The 24,520-nt window shown below is 40.0% G+C and overlaps 1 protein-coding gene, 1 long non-coding RNA gene and 1 pseudogene across 7 annotated transcripts in view; 1 reads left to right on the plus strand and 2 right to left on the minus strand.

The window, feature by feature from the left end:
- FAM3C (FAM3 metabolism regulating signaling molecule C) overlaps positions 1–8,228 on the minus strand; it is a 41,600-nt gene extending 33,372 nt beyond the window's left edge. The window contains exon 1 of one of the 5 annotated variants that reach the window (XM_054692597.1): positions 8,216–8,228. The gene's annotated coding sequence lies outside the window, so the exon portion shown is untranslated. Of the gene's footprint in view, positions 1–1,074; positions 1,087–3,796; positions 3,817–7,512; positions 7,539–7,640; positions 7,691–8,215 lie in introns of those variants that run through there. The other 4 variants (XM_037512279.2, XM_037512289.2, XM_054692594.1 and 1 more) reach the window with 4 other exon arrangements.
- Positions 8,229–8,556: 328 nt separating this feature from the next.
- Positions 8,557–22,072, plus strand: LOC129145242 (uncharacterized). 2 transcript variants are annotated; one of them, XR_008550485.1, is made up of 3 exons: positions 8,557–8,752; positions 14,120–14,186; positions 22,048–22,072. It is a non-coding gene; the product is annotated as an uncharacterized LOC129145242 (long non-coding RNA). The 2 variants fall into 2 exon arrangements; XR_008550486.1 differs by lacking the exon at positions 8,557–8,752 and adding an exon at positions 10,771–10,796.
- LOC119251803 (U6 spliceosomal RNA) lies at positions 15,531–15,596 on the minus strand (annotated as a pseudogene).
- Positions 22,073–24,520: the final 2,448 nt, after the last annotated feature.

The raw sequence follows: 24,520 nt of genomic DNA on the forward strand, positions 1-24,520 counted from the left end.
CAAAGACAAACGATCCCAGTTGTGCTATAATAAAACTTTATGGACACTGAAGTTTGAATTTCATAAAATTTTCATGTTATAAAACACTGATCTTTTGAGTTGTTGTTTTTTTTCCTAACCACTTAAAAATGTAAAAATTAATCTTGGCCTGGGTTGTAATTTGCCAACCTGAGATAGAGGAATAAAAATATTTTTTTAATTAAAAAAAATACTGTAAAATGTCTAAGAATAAAGAATGCCCTGTCTATGCCCTAATATTCTAACAATTTTTGCTGGACTGTCTGCCACAGGCATCTACTGGTCCTCTTAGAAGTACTGCTACAGAGCCTCTGTGGTGGCGCAAGGGGTTAAGCACAGCACTGTGAAGCTATCACCAGCCTCTGCAGCATGAGTTCCATCCCCAGCCAGCCAGGGAGCTACCCACATGGCGCAGCAGACCTCTCCTGTATCACCCCCTGCTCCCCTCAGCAGTGTATTTCAGTCAGTCTGCCTGTTCTGTTCCCCACTCTGTCTCTGGTGAATCCTCTCACGGCCCCTGCCCCACCCCCACCCCGCACCTCTGGCCTGTACCCCAGTTCTTGTATGCATAAATAAACCTTTAAAAAAAATTTAAAAAAAGAAGTACTGATACAGAAGGAGGATGGATCAAACCACCCTGAATTCTGTGTTCCTACCACAAGTGTTGACACATTTTCATAACCAACTTCTCTCCAAGGAAGAACCATCTTCTCCATGAGAAACAATGTAATGAACCCCCTTCAAGAGGAAGAAAAATATCCTTTCCTCCCTGTGGATGAAGCCATTCTTCTACAGAAAAGATGTGAATATGTCAAGGCTCTCGGAGGTTTTCCAAAGCAATTCCAGTATATAAAAAGAAACGGATAAATTAAATTTACCACATCCCATTTAGTTCACTGTGAAATTATACTGGTGAGGGAATGATGCTACTGTTTAGGTGGGTATTTAAAAGAGATTATTTTCCCAATGGATTAAAAAAAGTGGGGCGGGAGTGAATATAAGTACATCAGATGTCTGATGAACTTTAAAAATTTCAAATAGATTTACTTTAAAAACCTTTAAATGGAGGGCCTCCCCGGTGGCGCAGCAGGTTGAGCGCAGTGCTATGAAGGTGTTCGCAGCCTCTGCAGTGTGGGTTTAATTCCCGGCTGGCCAGGGAGATACCCACATGGTATGGCAGACCACTCCTGTCTCGCCCGCTGCTCCTCTCAGCAGTGTTTTCGGTCCGTCTGCCTGTTCTGCTCCCCGCTCTGTCTCTGGTGAATCCTTTCACCCTCCTGTGCATCTGGCCTGTACCCCAGCTCTTGTATAAATAAATAAAATCTTTAAAAAAAAAAACCAAACCTTTATAAAGAAAGCTATCACCATAGTACACATGCAAACTGCCATCAAGTGCACTGTCTCCAAACGTCATCCAACAATCACACTTTTGCCTGGCTGGAAGGGTTACTGAAACAACAAACTGCAGGAGTGCAAAGACTGTTCATGTGGAAGAATTTGAACATTTAAAACTCAGGATGATGGTGAAGGGAGAGCTACCATGGCCACACCTAAGAGGAGAAAGCCAAGATTACCAAAATACTGACAAAGAACAATGGTACTTTATTAATTTAAAAAAAAGAAAATATATGCAAAATCAAGTCAAAATTGTAATAGAAAAAAATCAGATAATATCTGACCTGCTAACAGTATTTAAATATTGTGAATTTAATCAAATTTGTTAACATTAAATGCTTAATAGAAAAAAATCTAATTGTTAATTTGACAAAGTTTACTAGGACACTCTGATACTCAATCCTAGAAAATAAACCCTTCTAAAGGAATCTACCACTTTAACACATTATACAGTCTCTGTGAGTATGATCAAATTGTAAAAGGGAAAAATTTTAAATGACCACCTAATAACTAGAAAAGTACTCCAAGTTTTTAAGTGACCAACATAGCTTTACTTTTTAACCAGAAAAAAAAAAAAAAAAAAAAAAAAAAAACTTAACACATACACACACACACAAGTATTTTTTTCCTTTGGGTTAGGAAAAGATCCGTATGAATTCTATAATGACAAGACTAACTACTTTTTCAACAGATCCCAGAGGAAAATATAAATGCATTCACTCCTTCTGCAACATGGTCTTCAAAAATTGAGCTAATAAAGCAATAGCAAAACTTTTAAATGAAGGGCTCAACAAAACCAATAAATGAAGTTCTTTTAGAATAAAACTTTAATGTTCTACTGAATACTTGGGGAAGTGAGAGATACGGATGATCTATACTTGCATTATGAACTTAACTGAACTATAATTTCTCCTGGCTCTTATTTTCCTAAGCAGCACGACATTGAAAGTACATTAAAAAGACGATCTGTATTTAAATGTGCTTAAGCCACCTATAGCAAGTTTCCCATTCAGGAGCCATTTCTTTATGAGTTGGCAACCAGAATTCAGGTTTACTCTGACACAAACTTGATTTCAACCTGATTATTACTACTATATCCCAAAAGGGCTCAATATAGGTTAGTTGGTGATTAGTGTACCTACATATAACCAGCTATCTGGCACTAGTTGGGGCTATGGACTTTCTAACAGAAAAAGGGCAATTAAAAAGACAAATCAAATGATTAAGGTAGATCTCATGTTTCCGTGACATGAAATAAATATTTCATTGGACTCTAATTATAAAATGGAAATCACTAAAATATTAAGATGTTATAGGTAATATTCTTGCATTAAAATACATAATGTATAAAAATGACTGGATGATGGCAGCATAAAATAATGTGGGGGTCAAAATGGAATGCTTTATACCCTGAAATACAAGTTGCAACTTTATATAAGTCATCAGTATAATCCTTATTACAAATAAATGTCAAGTCAAGATGCCTTATTTAAACTCTATCATAAGGCCTCCCTGCTGGCACATGGGGTTAAGACTCAGCACCATCAAGCTATCACCAGCTACTGCACTGCAGCATGAGTTCAATTCCCCACCAGGGAGCTAACCCACATGGTGCAGCAGGCCTCTACTGTCTCACCTGCTGCTCCCCTCAGCAGCATATTTCAGTGGATCTGCCTGTTCTGCTCCCCACTCTGTCTCTGGTGAATCCTCTCACCTCTCCCCCACCTCCCCCAACACCTCTGGTCTTAACCCCAGCTCTGGTATGTATAAATAAATCTTGAAAAAAAAAAATAAACTCTATTATAGACAAATATTTTACATGATAAGAGAGCTGAAGAAATGGTCAATTGTAATTCTTTTGTCTCATCACTTCTGTGCTTCATTATAATGTTTTACCACAACAAAGAGGGACCTGTAGGTCCTCAGCCAACTACCTACTCCATTTTATTGATTCTAAGGTGCACATTATTTCCCTCAATTCAACAAGTCTTAAGTCAGGAGGAGGCTTACAACCACATTTTTTTCATTAGTAGTACAACAGTACTTTGCAAATCATCTTAGAGGCAGCAAAACATTGTATCTGGTTCTTTGGAGCCCTAACTGCCACACAGCCCATAGGATGGGTAGCGCCATTACTGGTGGGTTTTTAAAAATCAAATTGCTGAGCACAAAATTCCTAGAGGAGGAATGAAACTCCTCAACTCTCCAGGTGACTTATTCATAGTTCTGAGAACTTTTATCTATAGTACACCAATTCAAACTTAGAGAGAAGATGTGGGGTGGGGAGAAGAGAGGCAGGTCTAGGTTGAAAAAGTCTGAAAGTAAAATTCGTATGACAAGAATTTTCATCCTTTCCTTAACAATGGATAGACATCAGTCAGACCTGTGGGCGAGATTTCCTGGGGGACAGCTGGAGGGTTCATCAAATGGTGCATCAAACTAGACAAGAACAGAGAGAACTCCAGTTTGCAATGGTTACAGAGTGTTAGATTAAAAATTACCCAAATGCTTCTATGCAGCTTTTCCTCATCTACCAGAGTAGAATTTTGTTTGAAAAGTCATAATCCAGTTAAAGGAATAAAATGGTCATTAGATTTCTGTAATCGGGAGCATCAACAAATCAAAATAAGAATTCTTAGTCTGCCCTGCTCCTTCAGTCCTGCAATTGCTGATTGAACAAAAGTAATTTAAACCAACTTAATCCTACACTACATCATCCAGGAGATAGAAAAGATGGATGGATGGATGGATAGAAGGAAAGATATCATTGAGAACAGTAAAATAAAACTAAATACATTTTAACTGGAAGATGAACATGAGTAGGATAAATAAGTGTTTGTTCACAATTGCCACAAAGAGTAAAGAAAGACACACATTTACATACATCTCATCTATTCTATACATATCAGATGAAAAGTTAAGTCTCCTGTTTTGAATGAATTCTTAGTCACTCCCCTACACAGTCACTCCCCTAATACTGTGTGAAGTAGTCTGCAGAAATTAATAGAACAGGGCAGACATTATTCTACCAGTAAAGCCTCTGTGTGACGAAATGGAGGAGCTGAGAGGTTCTGTCTGCCCAAGCATCTAGCCAGCACATTTCCACCACAAAAAAACTGGACATGATCTAGTACTCACTGGAAAAGAACAGATTGTAGAACGCTTCTAGTGTATAATTTTCGAACCAATTAAAATTCACTTTTTTGACCACACCCCCTTCAAATCACATTTAAGGATCACTTAACTGTAGATGATAAATGGTACCAATATTCAGGTAGATAACTGATACCACAGTGCTACTTTAACAAGCCTTGTGGAGCTTACCATGAAAATCAATTCAGGAACTGATGCATTGCTATAGATGTCCCTATAACTTCTACTAGTACCTAGAAACTGACCAGGGTCCATCAGTAGATGATTGACTCAAGCACTTGGAAATAGCCATACACAGAATATTATTCAGCCATAACAAAGGAGCACTGATATATGCTACAACATGAACAAATCTCAAAAACATGCCAAGTGAAAGAAACTGACACAAATGAACACATACTGTATGGCTCCATTTAAATGAAATATCCAGAATAGGTAAATCCACAGAGATGAAAAGGAGACATGGGGTTACTAAGGGTTGGAGGGGCAGGGGAAGTATTGTAACTGCTTAATGGGTGAGATTTTCTTTTGGGAGAATGAAATGAACTAAAAAGAGGTGACTGCATTGTGAATCCACTCAATGTCATTGAACTGTATACTTTAAAATGGTAAATTTTGTTTTATGAATTAAATTTAATTTTTAAAAAGTTGAAAACATTCACTAGAGAGAAACTAGGGTCATAAAGAGCAGAAAAAAATTAGATTAGAAATAAGGAAAATATAAGGATAGTTTCAATCCAATGGATCAGACCAGTGAAAAAGAGAATGAAAGAATACTGATGGAGTTAACTGGAAATCTAAGAGAGAGCAGAACATAATTTCATCTTCTGAAAGAAGAATTAGCTAATTGAATTTTAAAAGCTGAATTAAAAAATAAATTTTTAAAAGCCATTTAAAGTTTAAAAATCTCATTACATAATAGTAAGACATCTGGTCAATGCAATCTATGAAGTACCTAAATGCAGAACCACTGTTTAAAATCCAGATTATATGACCCCAAGGAGAGGAACCTTCTAAGTTCAAGACAAGTTTTTTATTACTGAACTAAGCATTAGATTTTTGCAAAACCTAGTTGCAAAATCTTTTGCTTTTGGGGTCTTCTGCCTTTCAGCTTTAAGCAAAGGAAGAAAAAAAAAAAAAAAAAGACTTGCCTCAGAGAAAGGAAAGTAGCTTTGTGAGCACATAGGCTTTTATTCATAGTATCAATAAAACCTATAATTACTAGTTTAAGCACTTTCATACTTTTAAATATAAAAAATTTTGAACACTGAGGCCATTTAAGATATAAAATATGTGGTAAAAAATCAGACTCCTGTGATCCCTCCACTTTTTGCCATTCAGCAATCTCTGTCCCTCGACCCATTTGCCCTTTGCCTTAAGTTACCATCATTAATTATGAAAAGATTAGTTAGCAATGGTTAAGTTAGTGATGAAATCGAAACTCTGTAATAAAACATCCATTAAGCTTATTCTGAAAAGTGGTGCTGGGCATTATTATAACTTCTATTTGAAGCCGAAGTCCCTACAATGGGGATCTTGGAATTACTTGATCTGTGTTCCTTTTTAAAAAGTTCTCAGAGGTCCCCAGGTTGAGAACCACTGCACTCAGCTTTTTATCATTTCTTACTATCAAGAAATACTACTCTTTAGTGAGCTGAAAAAACATTAAAGAGAATTGGTGAGAATTTACACCGGTATAAAATTGCGAATAATGACTTAATTAGTAAATGAAAAATCAAGAGACTGGCAGCCTGTGGAAAGAGGTAATGATATAACCAAAACCCATAGATTCTGACAATTTTCGTTGAAAGGAGTAATTTCTGGCCTTTTTTTTTTTTTTTTTTTTTTTAGTTAAATGGAGATCTTTGTAATCCCAATGCACTATGAGATACAAGGAGGTTCCCCAAAACATATCCATGTGACCATATCACTAGCCCTGGCAGGTGTCCAAGATATCTGGGATCTAGATCAGCACCAACCTCCACGTGATCCCTAAAAAAATTCACACTTTCACCTGTAAAATTAGGAAAGAAGAGATAAAAGGGTCCACCCACTCTTTGGATTCTAAGAAACAAATGTGCACATGAAAGCACTTGGCAGTGTTTAGTAAGCATCTAATATCATCTTAGTATCGCTGTATTTATGGATTTACAATAAATTCTCAAGCGCTTCTGTCAATTAGTTCTGCATCATGCGAAATTTAACTTTCAAAAGGGGGTACAATAGGATGAAAACACGAAAAACATCACAGCTGGAGATCTCGATCCCTACTATCAGGCACCTTATTAAGATCCAGGGTCCCTGATCCTCACACACGGTGGAGAAATTTGAGGCCAGTCGCAAACAAATAGGAAAAACGAAAGAGAGAGAGAGAGAGAGAGAGAGAGAGAGAGAGAGAGAGAGAGAGAGAACGGCACACGCCACCACACACCAAACACCCACGAGCTGACAAACGCTAAAAATAAAAAGTACGTCCAGTGTAGGAGCCCCGAAAACTTCTCCAGTGCGCCAAGACCGACGCCCCCGACACCCTCCACGCCACCCCCAGCTCCATCCCCGCCTCCTCGGGGCGCTCAGCCCCGTCTCCGGCCGCGCGCGGGAGCCCCCGCGCGGCCGGCGCGCCCCAGGTACCCGCGGGCGCCGCGCCCCAGCGCCAGGTGCAGGCGCCGCCCCGCCCCCCGCGGGGCCCGGGCCGGGGGGCGCCGGCCGAGGGGTCCCCGCGCCCCACAGCCGCCCCGCGCCCCGACGCCCAGTCCCGCCCGCGCCCTCCCCGCGGCGAGACGCGCCACGACGCCCCGGGCGCGCCCGGGACCCGCCCCCGGCCGGCAGCGGCCCGGAGAGCGGAGGATGAAAGGGAGGGGGGCCCGGCACCCCCCCCCGGCCCAGCCGCCCCCCATCCCGCCCCACTCCCGGCCGCGGCTCCGCGCGCCCCGCGGTCCGGCTCACCGGCCTCCCGCCCGCCTCTCCGCCGCGCGCGCCCGCGCTCAGTCCCGCCGGCGGCCGACGGGAGCCACCGCCGCCCGCCGCTCGCCGCTCGCCGCTCGCTTCCTCCCGCCCGCGCGGCCGCCCCTCACCCGCGACTGGCCCGGAGGAAGCCAGCTCGCCGCCGGGCCGCCTCCCCGCGTCCCCGCCGCGACCAATGGGCCCCCGCCGCCGGGGAGCCGCGCCCGCCCCCTGGCGGTGGAGGACCGAGCGGGCGCCCCTGCCGGCCCCGGAGACCCGGCGCGGAGGAGGGAGGGGTCTGCGGGCCCCCCCGTCGCCCCCCGCGCGCCCCGCCCCGCGCAACCTGGGCTTGCCACGTGGGAGCCCCTGGGGCGGCGGCCGGCGCCGGGTGGCAGCCCGGGAGGGGGGCGCCTGTGTGCCCCGACGCTCGCAGGCCTTCATCACCCCAGCCCTAAAGGCAGAAATTTTAAAATAACCAGTCCCATTGTGGGGATCCCCCCCCGGCCCCCCGGGAAGAAGCGGTCTAGGACCTTAGGTAATGCCCTTTGACTTAAGAGGCAGCAAATCGATTCTGAAAATACTGCCAATCCCCGGCACAAACCTTACATGTTTGATGCGAGCAGAAAAGTTCTGTATGTGTTTTGTATGTCATTTTTAAGAAATTATTTAGGAACCTCATCTTTTGAAGTGTTTTTTTTTCCCTCACCTCTAAGACGTTTTTACTGTGAGTGTTGATAGCAAAACAACGCTAGTCAGCACGAGTCTTATTATACAAAATTTGAGAACATAGAATTGTTTCATAACTCCATATTTCGTAATAATCAGAAGCTAGTAACTTCTTACCCATTAGGAAATATATTGGGACAATGCATGTTATAGAAGTTAAAATTGCATTAAAGAATAGGGTTTGACCGTAGTAAGTATTCTATCCAGACTTAATTTTCTTTCAAAAATGTAAAACACGGAAGCTTAATGATGCTGAGGTCTGTGTTCCATCATAGAGGAGGCAGCAAGAACATTCTAAGAGTCTTCTGGGTGCCACTTTATTGGGCCTTTGATGAGACTTTGGGGATGTGTTCTTATTTAATTCTTACAACTCAAAGGAAGTAGATGTTTCTGTATACTACCCTAACACATCAAAAATCCAAGACTCAAAAACCGAGTTTAAATAACTTGCTCAAATACACAATATAATGAGTTGTGAAGTTGAAATTCCAACCTGTCCATTGAGACCAACAGGAAGGTACTGTTTCTTATGGCACCAGCACACACACACTTGTTCCACTGAAAGATTTCTGAAGTCTCTTCAGTGGAAAGCTCAGGTCACATGTGTGAAAGAACTGCTTATTCCATAACCATACTGGCTTATGTGAAAATGATCTGGGCCTTATTCTTCTAGGACCATATTGAAATATTTCCTAGGTCAGAGGTATGTTTAAAGCCTATTTCCCCATGACCGTAATATATGATTTCCACGCCTCATTTGGTAATGAAATTAGTAATAATGGATTGCCACCACCATTTTGCTGGTGGTGATTCACTAAAATAGAACATAAAACTCAGAGTTCATAGCACAACTCGAGGATGAGTATTGTTTCATGAAATATTTGTGCAATAGAAGGTGTGGGTCAGTGTGTGTATATCTAGTAAATTACATTCCTTAACATAGACTGTAATGTTTCAGTTTGTAAATCATTTCTTTACAGTTCCTTGGTTCATCTGTTTTTTTGTTCTTTTCTACTTGTGAAAAAATAAAAAATTTCCTGCATTTTCACTTGGCAGAGGTAGGGAAGGCAGGGGAGGTAATAAAGAGTTAATTGTTAAATTTATTAAGACAACAGAGAATTTTGCAACTCCAAGTTTAATATCAATAGGTGTTGCTATGTTACACAATATTAGGTAATGATGATTTATATTTTTAAAGCCAATACTTATTGTATACTTTGTATGCCAAGCTCGTTCCCTAGCACTTTAGATATTCTGACTCATTTAATCCTCATAATAATCCTATAAATATAGAGAAGGAAAGTACAAGACTGAAAGAAAAAGTTGCCCAAGGTCCTGTTAGTAACCTAGCAGAAGTAAGATTCAAACCCACAGGCCCACCCTCAGAGCCTGCCCTCTGTGTGAACATGAAAAGAAATTCCTACTCTCTGCAATGGGTGTAGGGTTTTACTTCAAACCATCACTTATGCTATACTATTCCCCACACAACAATTATATAATATTGTGTAATATAATCTTCATGAAAAGCTTCACAATTTTTATTGGACAATTCTTATGCAGAATATTCCATTTGACATTAGTTGTCTGTATATGGAGTAGCAGACTGCCTGCAAACAGGACTACCAATAACTTCTCCCATTCCTGTCAATTGCTGCCACCTTTTCCACTCAAAGGTAGCATATGTCTTCCCTCCTCTTGAATCCAAGCTGACATTGGGAATTGTTTAGACTCATCAAATGCCATGCATGTGTGACTTGTAGAACTATTACAAGGCAGGGAGAGGGGCACCCCAAAACTCTCAAAACTGACTGCGCTAAAGAGGTACTGCCATCTGCCACATGAAGACAAAACATATTCTAGTGCATAAGACCTTTAATAGAAAGGAATTTTAATATAATGAGTGTGCAGCAGAGATAAGAACAAGAATAAAGTTTCCAAATGAAGCATCCAAAGTTACTCATCCCTTGTGGGTAAATGCCCAGCCAAACGGGGTTGGTCCAAAGCAGGGCCACTGAGGCCAAAGCTAAGGCACCCCCCGCTAGGGACCCATAGGAAAGGGAGTCTAGCATGTCCAGGACAGAAAGAGCAAAATCAGAATCAAAATAAAAGCTGCCATTGTTAACCTCCCCTCAGGTCTCTCACTCACATCTGTTTCAACCAGTCCAGGACCAAAAAGCAATTGCAATTTCTTCCCATGTCTCTCTGCTCCATGTGCTCCTTCCAGGTCTCCTTCTTGCTCCCCATCTTTCTTCATTCTTTCCCCAGTCTCCACTTCAGCTTCTCTTACTCCATGCTCGGTTCTAGGAAACCTAGAACTTCCCCTTTCCCTAGGGCGACCCGCTATTTTGGGATCCAGTTGTCAGAGGAGGAAACTCAGACTAGGCTGCTGGACAAGGAGAAGTGACCTGGAGAAAGAAAGAGGATCAAACCAGCCCATCAACCCCCACCCCGGAGGTCCCAGACTTGTGAGTGAATTCATCTGACACATTCCATTCCTGACTGAGCTCCTAGCTGAAGGCAGCACATGAGTGACCCGGGACAATGGCACATAAGAACTGCTGGTGAGGGCCAGCCTGGCGACAGTGCTGAGAAAAAGTTGCTTGTTTGTCTGTTCTTTAAGTTGCTAAGTTTTGTGGTAGTGTTTTACACAATTTTTATAATAGCAATTGATAACTGAAACATGAAGTACAAGATTTGTAAAATTCATAAAACAAACAAACAAAAAAAACCCACCAGTTCTGGGAGTAGGATTACTCTTAAATATGAAAGTCTTGTTTATGCTTTTATTGGGTTAGAAAGTCAAACCTGTAGAGAGAATGTCAGATCTGCTCTAGCTATTAAAGGATAGCAGTATTTAAAAAAAAAAAAAAAAAAATCAGAGGCCGGACCTCCCTGTGGCACAAGGGGTTAAGTCTCAGCACTATGAAACTATATGCAGCCTCTGCAGCATGAGTTCAATTCCTGGTCAGAGAGGTGACCCACATGGCACAGCAGACCTCTCCTGTCTTGCCCACTGCTCCCCTCAGCAGTGTATTTCAGTGGATCCACATGTTCTGTTCCCTACTCTGTCTCTGGTGAATCCTCTCACCCCCTGCACCTCTGGCCTGTACCTCAGCTCTTGTGTACATAAAAAAAAAAAAAAAAAAAACTTAAAAAAAATCAGAGGCAGAGTAAAAAAACAAGAGTAAAAATGTCAAATGTACGTACGCCCCATGCTGCATACACTACCACACCCAGGTACAGTTTACAAACTATTCACAGAATGTGCATTCAGAGCTCTTGAATGTCATCCAGCTTGTGGCACTCATTTTACTTCTCTCAGACCAACAAATCCTTTCCTGTTAACCCAGGTCAGTCATCCTTTGAAGCAAGTTGAACCCAGGTGAGTATGTCAGCTCCAAATTTCCTAACTTCTCTTTTCACAGCCAGTGTTGGCCTAGTAAACCATCTGGATTTTTGCTAAATGTCTTACCCTAAATTCCTCTCCTTTCTGCTCATTCCTGTTTTTGCCAAGGACAGGCCCAACCCCATGGCCACATTCCCAGGTTAACCCCCCTCTTATTGTCCTTTAAATTGGAATTGTAACTTTTATCTTATTTTACCCAAGTTGTTGCATAAAGTATCAATATAATGGATCATCCAGGAAAAACCCAGTGATGACTCAGTTGAATACCTGAACTCAAACTCAATCATGCCATAAAGCTTTTGTGCTAAATGTCCTTAAGACAAGCATATAAAAATATTTGCACCTTAAATAGCAGACTCTGCATAAGGATACCCTGCTGGGCTACGTCAGTGAAGAGAAGGTTGTGGTTATGGAGAAAGACTAGGTCTTTGGAGAGAAAATACTCCAAGTTCCCTTCAATGTTAGCATCCCCAAATCAGTTTTGGATCTAGTTAGGTGTTCTTAATCTTGGGTGGGTGGGGGGCAGTCACCGTGGCTCATTTTAACATGCTCTTTTCATGGTCCCACTATAAACATAACCTTTTTTATATAACTATATGTGTATATTGTTAGCTAGCTAAGCTAGTTTCTAGGAACCTAAAGGAAAAAGAGTATAGTTTAAAAAACTAAAATGCCCACAGATTTCAAGGTACTGTATTTACTATATTTACCATTTTAACATAAATTTTACCACTTTAACCATGTTTAAATGTCATTGCGTTCACATTGTTGGGAACCAGCATGACCATTCATCTTCTAAAGCTTTTCTTCTTAAAAACTGAAACTCTGAGCCCAATAAATATTAATTCCCCATTCCCCTGTCCCTCCAGGTGGTTACAACTACCATTCTACATTGTTTCTGTGATTTTGACTATTTCAGATACATCATATAAACAAAATAGTATAGGTCCAAAAGCTGGAATTTCCATAGACTTCATGACTTTACATTTGATGGTTAAGCAATACAGTTCATACAGAGTAAGTGGTTTGATTTACTATGAAACATGTACTATACTATGAAATCATATCATAATAAATACATCTTTGCATTAAAGGACTTTAGTTTTCTCATCTATAACTACTTTTCTGGCAACATATAAAAAGATTCTAGAGATCATAAAAAATTGGTTTTTTAAATGGTGTATTTTTTTAATTTTACTCCCAAGAAGATTCTGCTTTAGATTAGCTTGTTCAATAGATCTTTCAGTAGGGGAAATTTGGCACTTTTGTCTTGGTAATAAATCGTAAATCGTATTAAATGACATACTCTATATGGTAAACCTCATCTAAAAATATATATTTTAAGAGATAAAAAAGGAAAAAATTAAAAATAAAAAATACATATTAATCAAAACTGATGGAGGACAAGGGTGAAAAAACTGGAAAGGAGGCCTCACAAGACGAAAACCTGAATCACACAAGGAAGTAGGGGTAGAGGGGATTAACGTAAGCCACTAACCCAGTCATAGAAACCAAGACTTTTAGGCATCAACACTCAGATCAGGAGGCGCAACATCCAGAAACTATCAGACTACTATAGGGAGTGTCAGGAGCACAAAGATGAGCCACTTCCTACCAAAGAAGATGATAAAACCTAACGCAGCCCCTACAATGGGGCAGCAATCCCTCTGCCCACCTGTAACTATGCAGGTGCTTCTTTTCAGCCTCTCTCTCCCACTGCAGGGCAGCAGCTTCCTGCCTGCCCATGACCTGTACCATGCCAGAGCTTCTCTTCACTGACCTCCCTCAGTGGAGGCCGCTCTCCTCAAGGTCGCCCACCTGCGACCATGCAGGCCTCTCTCAGCGAACCTGTCCCTTTCGGGGCAGCTCTTGCTGCCCGCTGGTGTCTATGCAAGTGACCTTTATTCTTCTGTCTTTTAAATATAACCTGCCCTTTAAATATAACTAATGTCTCTGTCTCGTGGAGAAACTCGCCTGGAAAATTCACTGCATGCTGCTGAAACAGGAGCTCTGGTGAAACCTTTCCCAGAGTGAACCCAAGGACCCCACACTCCAAACTCCAAGAACCCATCAACAACTATAAAGTAACTTCCCTATCCCTGAAGTTATGTATAGTGTATATTATAAATAATTATTACTATTATTCATCTTATACAACGTAAAATTCATACAAGTTAATATATATAATTCACCTAATCCATATATGCTAAAATATACTTTTTCTGAAGTCTTACATGGCAATGCGACTTGTCTGTAATGCCAAGCAAAGACACAGAACCCATGAATCAGACTAAACATTCATGCACACACACACACACAAGTGCGTACATATAAGCACACCTGGGATATACATAATATACACATGTTCTATAAAGTATTTAAAATATATATTTGTCAGATATTGGGAGAAAAAACTGGTTTATATGAATAAGCCTCACACTAAATCATTTAAAAACACTTCTTTCCACATTTGATTAGGGGTAAAAGCCCAGCAGAAAGCCCTCAGAGAAGAAGAAACTGAACAAAGTGTGCATTTTCTTAAAAGGTAATTGCTTCAGTCTGTGACTTCAGTTCTTTATTAAGAATGGGATATGAGAGCCCTTTAGTCTAAATACAAAGGGATTCACTGTGACTGTGGCACTTTTATTAAACATTAAGATCTCTAGTTACATTAAATTGAAATATATTGTTTTCTCCAAAGGCACAGAGGTAGGACTAGGGGTAACAAAATATCATCCTATTGTTAGTATTGCACTAAGACATCTTCTCTAGTAGATTCATGGTCACTAGAGATAATTCAGCAACACTCTTAGAGGCCAAAATCCCACATGGTTACAATGTGGTTAAGAAATATATAAGTAGCAAATCAAAACCTATCTGCATTGTTGCCACTTTTGTTCTTTTATATAGTTTTATACATTCTCTTAAATTTGTTGAATTTTTCCCTTGGTATCACTGATTTCTATCTCACCTGTCCCAGGAATTAGATGGAAGCATTGGAATGCCAAACAATGCCTTTGGCTTTTATAGGCTTTGTGCTTTGTGAAAGTTTATATGTGCATAATGCCTGTCCTTGACTTATCTGTGACCTAGATAGGGAACTGGAATCAGCCTTGCTATCCAAATTTGTTTCGTTAACTGAATTTTCAATTTTAGGTCAATTTCCACTGAAGTGTCTACACTTTTCCCCAAAAGTATCACATGTGAGCTATTCTGAGATTAAATTTGGAAGGATTTTTATGAGTCCTTATGCTGTTCAAATTTTGCACTCTTATTTTGAAATGTTTCTTGTAAAACCTCTGTGGCCTTGCTGAGGCTGGTACATATTTTTAAGTGTAATTTACTTACAGAGAGAACTTCTCAAATATAACATCTGGTATTTTGTAATTTTATCCAATAGTCAAATTTTCCATTTCTATCCATGAAGCAAAAAGTAGGGAAATTGCTCACTTTACTTTGAAAAAATAAAACACAGGAGTGGGAAATCTAACTTTCAGTTTCTATAGATTCCAAAATAATGTCACCTTCCCAAATTCCTTTCTCATCCATACTTCCAGGATACCCCTTCATGGCTCCATTGTTTTGTAACTCATTTAAAGACATGAGGTGGAGAGCTGAGTTGGATTTGGAATCAAACAGATGAATTTAGATCCTGGATCTAAGTTTCAGTAGCTGCTAAGTGACCTTCAGCAATTTGCTTAACCTGTCCAAGTCAATTTCCTCCCTGTGAATACAAACAATTCTCTCATAGAGTTTTGGTGTGTGTGTGTGTGTACACACACACGTGTGCTTGTGTTATTTTTTAAGTAGTGCAAAATGTTTAGTAAAGTTTTTATTAAGACGTGAAAACGATTTGCCATATATGGTCCCAGGGAATTTTTTTTTTTTTTTAAATATGGAACACTTCACAAATTTGCATGTCATCCTTGCGCAGGGTCCATGCTAATCCTCCCAGAGAATTCTTAAGTCCTCTCACCGACTTCTCCCCAGATCGGCATGCAAAACTTTGGTGCGGTATCTGCTTATCAGTTCAAGCTACTAGTTATTCTGGAATTTTACATGGTCTTAGTTTAGAATTCTGTAAAACTTGAGACTCATTTTTGCAGGGAGTTATTTATTCAGTTCTTTGCTGTACTACCTCTTTTTACACAGTCTGTTCATCAGAGCTGAGACCTCAGGCCTTCTCCCTGCTTGCCACCATCCAGTCCAGCAGAACTGTCACCTTTCCATTAACAGTATTATATTTACAGGGACTGAAACTCATCACAGGTCATTTATTCTATCCCAGGAATCCAGAAGATACAGGGTTTATCATTAATTGTCTATATCTTTTTCTTAAACTAAGCTGGTTACTCTCTCAAATCCTTAATTCCTATGCCAAATCCTCTCATAGTTAATGGAGACAGGATTTTAATTTATTCTTACAAGATCACCATTGTAATTCCATCTCCTTTTGTTTGTTTTTGTTGCTGTTTAGTCATAATTTGCCCCCCTAGGAGCCCCTCATTCTTGGTGGGTCATTTTCCCATTATGAGTTTTAACATATAATTTTATTTCAGAGCTTTCCACTTGCATCTCAGTGCAATTCTTGAGGAAGGGAATGAGGATCCCCACATCAAAAACAGTGTTGGACACAAAAGATTTCTCCAAATATTTATCAAATGAATATTAATTTGTTGCATCTGACTACTTTCAGTATCCTGAAAATTTAAAAATAAATCTCTTTCAAGAGAGTACATAATCCCTGGTAAATACTAATCTCCCACCTATCCTGTAATTTTGTTATTTCAAGAAGATTATAATGAATATATCATATTGTTTGTAATGTTCTTGACTTGACTTTTTCATTAAGCATAATTCCCTTTGAGATTCGTGAAGCTGTTTTCCTCAAGGATAAATGTAGGAGTGAGGCACAAAAAGATGTGAATGTGGTTATAACAGGGCACCCAGAGAGATGGATATGGCATAAAATACCTCTACTTCTACTGTGGTGGTGGATTCATTCTCCCACACAGGTGATCCATTCACAAAAACTACACACGTATGAGTGAATACCATTAAAACTGGGAAAACCTGAATAAAATGAGTGGATTGTCTCTGTCGATATCCTGAACATGACATTGCACTAGGGTTTTACAAGGTATTAACATTTGAGGAAACTGAGCAAAGGGTAGTAAGATCTATCAATATTACTTCTTACAACTGTATGTAAAACTAACATGCTTTCAAAATACAAGGTTTAAGAATGCACACCAGGAATTTTTTTACTATTAGAGTAAAACAGCATTCTTAAAAATCATACAATTTGAGGGCCTCCCCTGGTGGCAGAGCGGTTGAGCGCTGGGCTGCGAAGCTGCCCGCAGCCTCTGCAGTGCCAGTTTGATCCCCGGCCACTGGCAAGGGTCCCACATGGCATGCAGACCTCTCCTGCCAAGCCCGCTGCTCCCCTCAGCAGTGTATTTCGTCGGTCTGCCTGTTCTGTTCCCCGCTCTGGCTCTGGTGAATTCTCTCACCTTCCCGTGCTTCTGACTGTACCCAGTGTTTGTATAAATAAATAATCTTTTTTTTTTTTTTTAAAAAGAATCATGCAATTTGAGTGGCAGTTTTTGAAGGAACTTAGGGAATTTTGCACCTGCCGTTTTAAAGAATTCATAGAGTACGTGTTATGTAAGGAGCCTGGGGTCATTCTCTTTAGTGTCTGAGATAAAAAATGATTGTTATAGAAAGACAGGTAGAGATGAAATGCTGACCAGCAGCCAGAGGAATTGATGGATATACTGATTTCTTAGGGCTGCCCATAACGAATTAACGCAACGTAGGTAGCTTGAGCAACAGAAATTTCTTTCTCTCACAGTTCTGGAGGCTAGAATTCTGAAATTAAGGAGCCAGTCAGGCTATGCTCCCTCTGGACATTCTAGAAGAGAATCTTTCCTTACCAGTCCCAGCTCCTGGGGGCAGCAGACAGCCCTTAGCTTGTGGAAGACACTGTGTGCCTTCACCTGTCCTTCTCTCTGTATCTTTTTCTGTGTCTTATAAGAACATTTATCATTGGATTTAGGACCCACCAGGTAATTCAGCATGATCTCATCTCAAGCCCTTAAATTACATCTACCAAAACCTCTTCCCAAATAAGGTCATCTCTAATGAGTGCCAGGGGTTAGGACATGGACCTATTTTTTTGGGGGGGGAGCAATATTTAGTTCGTCCACTCATTCTTTCAAGAAATATTTCTTGTACTCCTAAGAGGAACAGAATAACACACTAGGAGGGCCTCCCCTGGTGGCGCAGTGGTTGAGCGCTGGGCTGCAAAGCTGCCCACAGCCTCTGCAGTGCCGGTTCAATCCCCAGAGGGTCCCACATGGTACCACAGACCTCTCCTGTCTCGCCCACTGTTCCCCTCAGCAGTGTATTTCATTGGTCTTCCTGTTCCGTTCCCTGCTCTGGCTCTGGTGAATTCTCTCACCCTCCCGTGTTTCTGACTGTACCCAGTGCTTGTATAAATAAATAAATAAATCTTAAAAAAAAAATATATCACACTAGGAAAGAAGATCTGTGAACCATGGCATCTATGAATAGCTTGTAATCACAGTGTGGGGAAAACACATACCAAAGCTTAATGACAGTAAATACAAGGAATGCATAAATACAAGTGAGGTCAGGGGTCAAATGCAGCGGATCCATAAAGGTTGGTCCAATATAAAGTGGCTGCAAGTACATGTCTCATGGGTCTTGTAAAGGAAAAAAGAGTTTGAGATGGGTCTTAAAGGGGGTGGATTGAAAATCAGGCTTGAGAATTATTGGTGGCAAACCATTATGGTGCAAATGACCACCATGTGTATATGGAAGTATGCATAAAATGTAACTGACTGGGGCAAAAGGCTGATCTTCAGATATAGGACTGGAAAATTTACACTGAGGCTAGATCCCAAATGGACAGGAATGTCATTAAGAACATTTAAGATAAAGATCTTTGGGATGTTTCTTAACAGAGGATGGTGCTAATTATGTTTTCAGGACTCTAACAGGGAAATGCCCAAAAGGAGAGATCAGCTAGGGAGCTTTGGCATAAGAACTGTCAAGACAACAGAAAGTTCTGTGCTCAACCTGTAACAGAGGGAACTGAAAGAAATTGCAGGTTATGGGAACTGGGAAATCAGGCTTCACAGGGGAGTGACAAGACATATAGAACCTATATTAGGCTTTGCCAGAGAAACAGAACAAGTAGGAGAATAGAAGGTATTGGCTCAGAAACACCCAGAATAATGTTTGATCAAAATCATGGTACCCTGTGATCCAGTCAAGTTGACACATAAAACAAATATCTGAAGGCCTCAAAACTTGGAAGGATCCTGCTGGGGGTTTAATACTCTGTAATCAACTATCTAAAATCTTTAATAATTTTATTTGTAAATCTGTGTTTTGCAGGTGAAATCTGATGGGACAATGAAGTATACTTTGGGAGCTTGGAGCCACTGCTCGCTGTTCACCCATGTCCCCTGAATAGTTTTTCTGCCTCCAGTTTTATAAGGATATCCTTGGCCCTGCCATACTTCCTTCTTCAGGTCTTAGTTTAGTGCCCTCTGCTATCCTTTGCCCGGTGGGGCCTAGTGCAGGTATTGGGAAGATTGCAGATGGATCTGCATGCCCAGTGCCCACTGGCAGGGCCAAGATGTGTCCAGAGGGTAACTCTGTAGGGTGAGCCCTTGTTTCTCCCAGATTCAGGAACAAAGCATGTTCTGGCACAGATCGAGGGTGAAATGTTATGAGTCTCCATCTATTCGGGCTCAGGGGAGGGGGCTTTCCTGATCCAAATTGGGGCCTGCAAAGGGATCCAGCAGCTGGTAGAGGAGGGGACCTGAGTCCTGGGTGCAGGGGGCTGAGTGACCCCATGATTAAAGGAGTATTGCATTAAGTCACAAACCAAAAACAGCCCAGATTGAGAAAGAAAGACCATGGAGATATTGCTTAGTTCTTTTTGCTAATTAACATAACAAAGATTAAAAATTATGTTCATTTATTAGTGTGATTAGCGCTTTTGTCATTTGCAATCTGCAAATTTCAGAACATTTCCTCTCCATTCTATGAACTAGGTATATGAATCTAGTAAGCTTGTCCCTGTAAGGAAGGTCCCCAAAGGCACTGCTTCTAGGATGTTCTCGCCTCTAGAGTATTGCATCAGTAACCAATTGGCCTCTTAGCGAATTGTGTTCATATCTCTTCAGGGTACTAGGAATTGAAATTTCAAAAATTTCAAAAAGTTTATTGAAGAGTTTGTATGAATGGTTTTATTCTGCTTTGTGTCCACTTGCTAATAAATATTTGCTTAAGACATGTACATGGAATCCAAGGCTTACTTGTTACTGGTAGCATGTTTGTAGAGATTAATCTTCAACCACCTTTGCTAGCAACTACCACAACTGTCACAAATTATTATAACATTACAATGAGCAAATTGACTTAGGAGCTTAAAACACTTTATAAATTCACATACCAGCCAACAATACACTTAGGTGTATCATGAGTCCAGAGCAAATAGAAACTTATGAGCTGAGTTTCAAAGAGAAGTTTGAGAATTTGTGAAGTTCTCTTTCAAATTATAAAGATAAATTCAAGGAAATAGATATATCATCTTGGCTTTGAAAAGATCTTTGCAGTCATTTTAAAATACTAACTCTAGAAAGAAGAAAAAGAGGAAATGCCAAAAATGATTCTTAATTTCCTGGAGATTTGATGTGTCTCTGTATAAAGGAGACACAGGGAGATTTATTTAAAAAAAAATACAAAGTCCAGAAACATGCAATATAAAATTACTTCAAAATGTTTTCCTATTAGATTCTTTTCTTTTGAATTCCTTTGCAGCTCTGTGCAGATATAGATCTGATGAAAACAATGTATCTTCTTGCCAGAAAAATGCAGGAAGAAAAATCAATCAAGGTGTTCAGTCCAACAAAAGAATTTACTCTGTCACCAATATCAAGCATTTTCTGAAACTCCATCATTCCCTTTAACAGATTTAGCTTCCTTAGAAGGCAGTTATGGTCCAAATAGCATGCTTCCTCTTTGATATGCCTACCATTTCAGAAGGCATGTAGACCTTCTGAAGCCGGTTCATGCATAGCAGATTACAATCACATGCATTACCCTTTCAGTTACCAGAAGGCTACTAAGCAAATCATCCCCCTGCCAATACTAAAATACTGAAAAGCTTCTTTAAGGTAAAAATAAATGGTGGAATTGGGAGAAAGACTGTTTCTTATATAACTCCATTTAAATATTTCTCCATAACATACAACACAAAGGATATAATTGTGTTCAAAGTATCATATAAGGTTAGTACTTTGTGAGATCTTTTATAAAGGCCATACTATGAAGGCTAAGTGGTTGGTTATTAACACACATTTGACTGACCGTACTAAAAAAAATAGTACTAAGCATCTCTGATATATTTAGTTTTAATTTCTTAAGGTAGATGAGCTTTCAGACTTTTGAAGGTCATCCCTTACACACTTTGTACTTTTTGCAGTCACTTTTCACTGTAAAATTAAATATGCTAGAGTGTGTTCCCTGAAAGGGAGAGAAATGTCACACAGTGCCCCTAGGAATGGATGGCATTTCTTCTGCCCCCACTTAAATGCAACCACTTTTGACTATAATTCTCAGCATGCTATGAACTGGACTTCCTGAATGAGGGGCAGCTGGGAAGGCGGAATGCACAAAGAAGGTATATATTGGAGGTGGAATAAAGGAGGGAAGACAAGCACATGTAGGAGAGACACTTGTGGGTAGGTTGCTCGTGGTCATTGGCAGAAACAATGATAGTTGCTATATTTGTTTTTTAAGATTTATTTTATTTATTTATGTATACAAGAACTGGGGTGTAGGCCAGAGTTGTGGGGATTCACCAGAGACAGAGTAGGGTGGATCTACTGAAATACACTGCTGAGGGGAGCAGCGGGTGAGCAGCGGGTGAGATAAGAGAGGTCTTCTGTGCCATGTGGGTTAGATCCCTGGCCAGGCATCAAACTCATGCCTCAGTAGCTGGTGACAGCTTGATCGCTGAGACTTTGACCCCTGCGCCACCAGGAAGGCCTGGTAGCTGTTATCTTGACCTCATGGCAGATTTTGAATTCCAGGTCTCTCCTGTCCCAGGAATCTGGGATATGTCTAAACTCTTTCTTCCCTATTAGAAGAAGGTTAGACTTCTGTGGCAAGCTTTCAGGTCTCAGCTCTCCTGCTTTGGGCTGACCATGTTTGGCTAGGCATTTGCTGATAAAGAAATGGGTAATTTTTGGTGTGTCATCAGGATCCTTATTAAAATTCTTCACTTCTCTCTCTTTTTATGTGCACCAATCAAAGATATTTCATACTAAAAGTATGCTTTTTTTTTTTTGTCTTTGTACATGCAGGTAGCTGAGGAAGAATGGATGATTCATGCAGAGAGATTTTCTGAACACTCAAGGAAAGTATATATGTTATTGACTAAAGTGTGTCTGAAGGATAGAGTAATCAGATGTTGGACTTCAGAGTTAGCCATAATGAGAATTTTTAAAAAGTTGATAGAGTAAATGAATTCTGTGTATCTTTCTAGCCACCATGGATCAAAACTAAGAGTGATCACACAATATCAGAAAATAATTGATTTTGGAAACAAGCAGAATGTCCAGCTAGTGCTGTGATTCCACAGTGTGTATGTACTTAAAAGGAAAGATGAAATTAAGTTCAAAGCATATAATCAATCAGAAGGTCAATTCTAATAATGTCTATGCAATTTATTATAAATGCTAAAGGCCATGATCTCTACAGCTTTGTTTTCACCTTTCATGGAGGGAATTTTTAAAAGGAAGAGGAGAGGGTAAAACATCTACATTTTCTTTGTAATTATGTCTTCCATTTAATATTAAAACATTTCAACAGATATGTTTAACTCCCGATCTTATAATTCACATAAGTGAGCAGGATTCAGTTTTTGTCAATAGGACTTAGAAAGTAGCCATATTTGGCTTATTCTCTTATATAATCTTTACACAACTATCTAAGCATGCACGGTCAAGATCTTGAATAAGGTAGAGATATATTAATATCTTAAAAATATTTCTTTTGTTTGAACAATTTTTGCTTCAGTTATGCATAGAAAAGGTAATTATTTAGAAGTTCAATGTGAATGAATGTCAGTGAACTTAAAATGTAATTGATTTACATAGGGTTATAGATTGTTCTTTCCAATTTACATACTAGATTTATCATTATATTTATATAATGTTGGAATTGTTCCTGAAAGCATTTACTTAGGGAAGTACTTGACATTTACTTAAGGAAGTAAAACAAATTTTACCTCTGTTTCCTTGCCCCGATTTTATATTCACTCCTCACAACTCAGGCCAACTCAAAGGAACCCAGAGTGCAAGTGTCAACCAGGGAGTGGCCTCAGGGAGTTGACTGGACTAGCCCAGGGCACTAACATATCCTCGCACTTGGAGCCTCTCTAAATAAAGTGTGGAACCCACACCAGTGAAATGTGTTTCTGCTTTCACACCCATGTTGATATAGACGAAATCAGGTAAGGAAAGCATGAACACTAAAGCCATCCTTTCATCTTGAAAAGAAAAACGAAGAAAGAAGAGTTTATAGATTGGATAGGTAGGTGCAGCTTGGAGTCTGGGGAAGGAACAGTCATGTATTTTCCACTTGTTTTGATGGGATGCTAAAGGATGAATTTACACATTGCATGTTTATATATGAGCCTGAGAGTATTTTTTATATATGCCAACTGCAGCAGTGGGGAAAGGCAACAGTGGACTCTACTGTGCTGTGCCCTTAGGCTGACTGTCAAAGTTGAAATGAAAAACAAACCAGCCAACAAAAAGCTCCACAAAACAATAACAAAGTTGATATTGTCAATAGTCTAAGAATTGCTTCTTTAAAAAAAAAAAAAAGTTTATTTATGCGTAAAGAACTGAGGTGTAGGCCAGTGGTGCAGGGGGTGAGAGGATTCACCAGAGACAGAGTGGGGATCAGAACAGGTGTGTATACTGAATTACACTGCTGAGAGCAGAGGGCAAGACAGGAGAGGTTTGCTGCACCGTGTGGGTCATCTCTCTGGCTGGGGATCAAACTCGTGCTGCAGTGGCTTCATAGTTCTGAGACTTAATCCCTTGTGCCACGAGGGAAGCCCCACCTAAACTAGTATTTAGGTGACTTGGCCCATGACCCTGGGTTTTTGTTTTGTCAGAAAAACTTGGGACATATCTGGCACAACCTGAGAGTTCAAATATAACAAACAAGAATAAATCTTCCTTTAAAATATTGTTGACACTAATTATCAAATTTTCAACACTTTCAGCTAGTTCTAGTTTTAGAAATTTACTCCCATTGTGGGTGCACACACACACACACACACACACATCATCTTCCTATATTATTCTTAGTTACACCAGTTTGGTATTTTTCATTTAGTATCAAATTTCAAAATTGTTCAAGGCAAAACGTGTCGAAATAGTCTACTTCCCATAATACTAAAAGGAATTAAATCAGTGTTTAGTGTGTATGACTATGCAAATTTGTTTGAAACTGAGCCAGATTTTATATTTCCCTTGCTTTCAATTTTTTCCTAGACAATAACTGTCTTATCTTTTATTTGCTTGATTTTCTATGTATTTAAATTAATTTGCTCTCAAACTTTCCTAGAAAAGTATGAACCTCAGCTCCATATTGTATAACATATTAGATAATGTCTCAGTTCCAATGTTTTTATTGGAATCCTTACTCTTCCATCCCTCTATCCATCTGCTCTAGTCTTCTGTGGTTTTATGTGGGACTTTACCACCTTCCAGAAGATTCTGATGAAGTTTTAAAAAATAACATTTTCCTGCTTCTACACAG

This window comes from Talpa occidentalis, unplaced genomic scaffold (assembly GCF_014898055.3).
Source record: "Talpa occidentalis isolate TD23 unplaced genomic scaffold, MPIMG_talOcc4v2.1, whole genome shotgun sequence".
Lineage (NCBI taxonomy): Eukaryota > Metazoa > Chordata > Mammalia > Eulipotyphla > Talpidae > Talpa > Talpa occidentalis.